General features: G+C 39.2%; 1 protein-coding gene and 1 pseudogene across 1 annotated transcript in view; both read right to left on the bottom strand.

The window, feature by feature from the left end:
• LOC103082496 (bile acid-CoA:amino acid N-acyltransferase) overlaps nucleotides 1-5,548 on the bottom strand; it is a 30,361-nt gene that overhangs the window by 2,594 nt on the left and 22,219 nt on the right. The gene's annotated exons all lie outside the window — the stretch shown is intronic.
• On the bottom strand, nucleotides 4,902-5,498 carry LOC103082216 (UPF0472 protein C16orf72 pseudogene; annotated as a pseudogene).

Here is a 5,548-nt window from a genome sequence, read left to right as displayed (position 1 = left end):
GCCTGCTTGACCATAAAGATCAACATTTTCCCTTCTTCATACACCAGCAATGTAACTCCTTGAAAGATAACATTCTTTTTTTTTTTTAATTTTTTTAATATCTTTATTGGAGTATAATTGCTTTACAATGGTGTGTTAGTTTCTGCTTTATAACAAAGTGAATCAGCTATACATATACATATGTCCCCATATCTCCTCCCTCTTGCATCTCCCTCCCAACCTCCCTATCCCACCCCTCTAGGTGGTCACAAAGCACAGAGCTGGTCTTCCCGTGTGATGCAGCTGCTTCCCACTAGCTATCTATTTTACATTTGGTAGTATATATAAGCCCATGCCACTCTCTCACTTCGTCCCAGCTTACCTTCCCCTCCCCATATCCTCAAGTCCATTCCCTATGTCTGAGTCTTTATGTCTGTCCACCCTTAGGTTCTTCAAAACCACTTTTTTTTTTTTAGATTCCATATATATGTGTTAGCATACAGTATCTGTTTTTCTCTTTATGACTTACTTCCCTCTGCATGACAGACTCTAGGTCCATCACCTCACTACAAATAGCTGAATTTTGTTTCTTTTTATGGCTGAGTAATATTCCATTGTATATATGTGCCACATCTTCTTTATCCATTCATCTGTTGATGGACACTTAGGTTGTTTCCATGTCCTGGCTATTGTAGTAAATAGCACTGCAATGAACATTGTGGTACATGACTCTTTGAATTACAGTTTTCTCAGGGTATATGCCCAGTAGTGAGATTGCTGTCATATGGTAGTTCTATTTTTAGTTTTTTAAGGAACCTCCATACTGTTCTCCATAGCGGCTGTATCAACTTACATTCCCACCAACAGTGCAAGAGGGTTCCCTTTTCTCCACACCCTCTCCAGCATTTATTGTTTCTAGATTTTTTGATGATGGACATTCTACTGGTGTGAGGTGATACCCCATTGTAGTTTTGATTTGCATTTCTCTAATGATTAGTGATGTTGAGCATCCTTTCATGTGTTTGCTGGAAATCAGTATATCTTCTTTGGAGAAATGTCTATTTAGGTCTTCTACCCATTTTTGGATTGGGTTGTTTGTTTTCTTGATATTCAGCTGCATGAGCTGCTTGTAAATTTTGGAGATTAATCCTTTGTCAATTGCTTCATTTGAAAATATTTTCTCTCATTCTGAGGGTTGTCTTTTCATCTCGTTTATGGTTTCCTTTGCTGTGCAAAAGCTTTTAAGATTCATTAGGTCCCATTTGTTTATTTTTGTTTCTATTTCCATTTCTCTAGCAGGTGGGTCAAAAAGGATCTTGCTGTGATTTATGTCATAGAGTGTTCTACCTATGTTTTCCTCTAAGAGTTTGATAGTATATGGCCTTACATTTAGGTCTTTGATCCATTTTGAGTTTATTTTTGTGTATGGTGTTAGGGAGTGTTCTAATTTCATACTTTTACATGTACCTGTCCAGTTTTCCCAGCACCACTTATTGAAGAGGCTGTCTTTTCTCCACTGTATATTCTTGCCTCCTTTATCAAAGATAAGGTGTCCATATGTGCATGGGTTTATCTCTGGGCCTTCTATCTGTTCCATTGATCTGTATTTCTGTTTTTGTGCCAGTACCATACTGTCTTGATTATGGTAGCTTTGTAGTATAGTCTGAAGTCAGGGAGTCTGATTCCTCCAGCTCCGTTTTTCTTTCTCAAGATTGCTTTGGCTATTCGGGGTCTTTTGCCTTTCCATACAAATTGTGAAATTTTTTGTTCTAGTTCTGTGAAAAATGCCAGTGGTAGTTTGACAGGGATTGCATTGAATCTGTAGATTGCTTTGGGTAGTACAGTCATTTTCACAATGTTGATTCTTCCAATCCAACAACATGGTATATCTCTCCATCTGTTTGTATCATCTTTAACTTGTTTCATCAGTGTCTTATAGTTTTCTGCATACAGGTCTTTTGTCTCCTTAGGTAGGTTTATTCCTAGGTATTTTATTGTTTTTATTGCAGTGGTAAATGGAAGTGTTTCCTTAATTTCTCTTTCAGATTTTTCATCATTAGTGTATAGGAATGCAAGAGATTTCTGTGCATTAATTTTGTATCCTGCTACTTTACCAAATTCATTGATTAGCTCTAGTAGTTTTCTGGTAGCATCTTTAGGATTCTCTATGAATAGTGTCAGGTCATCTGCAAACAGTGACAGCTTTACTTCTTTTTTTCCAATTTGGATTCCCTTATTTCTTTTTCTTCTCTGATTGCTGTGGCTAAAACTTCCAAAACTATGTTGAACAATAGTGGTGAGAGTGGGCAACCTTGTCTTGTTTCTGATCTTAGTGGAAATGGTGTCAGTTTTTGGACTACGTATCTTCGGTGAACTTTACATAAAACATCAGTGTGCCATTTTGATGTATGAGCCTTTGTTTTGAGAATGTATATAACTGTGCCTTTGACTTCTAAACAAGTGGAACAGCCCTCAAAAGGAATAGTCCTTTTCCTTTCTGAAAGACTGTCCCCTGGGTTAAAATCCTCAGGTTGGCTTGAATAAAATTCTCTATTTCTCCTTAAGATCAACTGTTGATTAATTTTTCATCAATAGTGACTTCCTAACATTATCAGGTGTCTAAAATTGCCTCTCTGAAAAATAAGATTTTAAGATTAACTGAGGAAAATGAATGATTAAAAAAGATAAAATGGCTCTTGAAGCCTCAAACTCTTCTTTGGCTTCTTCTTCTCAGCCTTTGCCTCTGATGCCGTCTTGTCTCCCTCCCTCACTCATGCCCAGACTCTGCCCCGGGCACCATTTTCCTCCCCTTCAAAGCCACCTACACCTCCTCTATACCCTCAATTTATTCACATGAATTCTCTTACCAAATTCCCTTTTTCCCTGAAACTCTCCCCATACCCTTTTTCTCTGAACTTATCAGAGCCAGTCCCTTTAAAACTAAGCCTTCTGGGGATGCAAAGCCTTTATTTTTTATATTTCCTGAACTAAAGCTGAACTGTGAGCCACAGTCAAAGATTTTCCCAAAGTAACCAAAGATCCTCACAGGTTTGGTAAGTAATTTAATATAGTCATTCAAACTTATAAACCTGGTTTTTCTAACGCATATCTACTAGTTTATATGCTTGTCGGTGAACGCCAGGCCCAGCATTAGATGAAAACTCCTAATTGGGAAAATCCTGAAAGTTCCCTCTGATGGAGAAAATTTTCACACATTGAGGTATGGAGAAGTTATCTCGGCTTATACATTTTTCAGCTTGAACTTTGTGTGAATTAAAACAGCCTGTCAAACACAAACACATCTGCTTTTTTTTTTTTTCTCAGCTTAAGAAAATTTAATGGGATGTGGAGAATATAGTAGTAGTTGGAGGGGGGAGGGCTGTTAGCTTGCCCTTTTTACAATGTGTACAACTGCATTAAGATTTTATAACAAGAGTGGCATTTATGTTTCTTAAAACTACCTTCTATAGTGGAGTATAATACAGAAAAAAAGACACTTCAACAAGAGAAATATGGAATGAATCATAAATCCACTTGATGACAAAGGAAATCAAAATGCTTAAGGAAAACACAACTACATCAAATACTACCATGCACTAAAATTAATCTGACAAATTATGTACACTTCTAGTAATTTTTTTCAAACAATGGTAAAAGATGTGAAACTCTAATTCAGTAGGAACAGATCAATCTCTATTTTGCCTGAGTTTCAAACTTTCTGACAGCATCAACTATTCCACTATATTAGAAACAGCAAGCAGTCTTACGTACTGCACCCATACATCATGGACTTTCTTGCAATAAAATGTTTTTGTGTTTTTAACTTATCGTAAACAAACTCACAATTAGGAGGGGGGAAAAACAACACTTTTTCCAACTCCCATGTTCTGAATGGGGTTTTAGATAAAGAATCAATGTTTGCCAAAGAGAACAAGAATCTCTGTAAGCATTAAAGCTTCGGTGATATAGAAGCCCTTTGTATACATCCCAGTTTTTATCACCAGGTTATTTTATTTTAGATGACCTACACTATGGCTCAGAAATATGTTAACTTTTAACAGGACTCATGACCTAACTCACTAATTACTTCTAACTATTTAGTCACTTGTACAATCCATGTTTTCATCTTGGCTTCAACCAAGTCTTATTATTTTGTTGTTTTATTTTTACAGCAGTATTGAATGTCCTGTAAGTACCTCTCCCAGTTCTATCTGGAAGCCTGTATTAGAGAACAAGCAACAACAAACTTACTGACTACATACCCCAGGCTTCTCCAATAATACTTAAACCCCTCAGCCAAGAATGTCTTTTTATGGCAGGTCTGGCCTGGGGAGATGGTGAAGGACCTGTTCTCTAACAGTCCTATCAAAGCAAGGCCCTAAGGGACAACAGACATTAGGAAAGTCAAGTTAGTTATTCTTACATCTGTCCACTCCCTCTTGGGTCATCAACTCTCAGGTTCTACAGGCACACTCAATAACCTAAGATGTCAAAGGGAGTTCCCATGAGAACTAGCCCAACAGTTATCTGCCTTACTTGCCCGTAACTGACTAAGCTCTCCAGGTAATTATAAATGCAATAGTATTCTTAAGACACAAGAACTTCCTCTTTGACTCAGAAGAGTAAGGAAACATGTACAATATAAGTGTGTAAAGCAATAAATTCTAATCAATGTTGCATAAAATGCTGTTATTGTAACACCAATCAGCTCAAACTAACTTTCTAAAAACATTTTTTTTAGGATAGGCTGGCTAACATTCAAAAATTGCCCATATAAGTTCTTAGCTTACATTCTATTTAAACATTTCTAGAGCAAGTAGTAACTAGAATAAACAAAAAACAGACAATATATCTGGACCTAAACCTAAATGTGAAATTGGGTCCACAGGCACACTCTTAACCATTTTTCCAAAGAAATATGTTTAAACGGCTTTACCATGCAGAGCTATGGCTTCCCGGAAGGGTTGCAAATCAGTCTCTACAGACGAGCTAGTTTCCGTTGAAGTAGCTCGGTTAGGGGACACTACAGTCAGCCTTGGGGGAGCTCTAGAGTTTCGCGGTGGAGGTACTTTTCCACACAGGAAGCTGATCAAATCTTCTCTACGAATAGTTCTTCTGCACTTTTTAACCCAAGCCAACACATCCTTATTGCGTCGCTGATAGCCAATCTGAATTCCAATATCAAAACTTCGCTGATGGGTATCCACGCTTTCTTTGTAAAGGTTAGTGACGGCAGTGGCTGCATTTTGGAAGGGAACCCAAAGAGAAAGTCCTGGCTGCTGACACACTCCGTCTTTGTAGAGCTGGGCCACGGCGGTGGCCGAGTTCTGGAAGAGGTGCCACAGCTTCTGCTGCTTGTGCTCGGGCTGTGTGGCGGGCGCCGCCTCCTCCTGCTGCTCAGGGGGCAACTGCTCGTCCTGCTCGGCCTCGGCCAGGCACTGCCGCTCCCACTTGGAGAACCAGTGTTCGGGCCCGTGCTCCTGGATCTCGGCCTCGCCCTCCTCCTTCCGCTCCTCCATCCTCCGCGGCCTCCCGCGGCCTCGCAGCCGCCGCGGCCGCGTCCTGCTCA

This window comes from Lipotes vexillifer, unplaced genomic scaffold, assembly GCF_000442215.2.
Source record: "Lipotes vexillifer unplaced genomic scaffold, Lipotes_vexillifer_v1.1 scaffold607, whole genome shotgun sequence".
NCBI lineage: Eukaryota > Metazoa > Chordata > Mammalia > Artiodactyla > Lipotidae > Lipotes > Lipotes vexillifer.
This window is presented reverse-complemented; position numbering and strand designations above follow the sequence as displayed.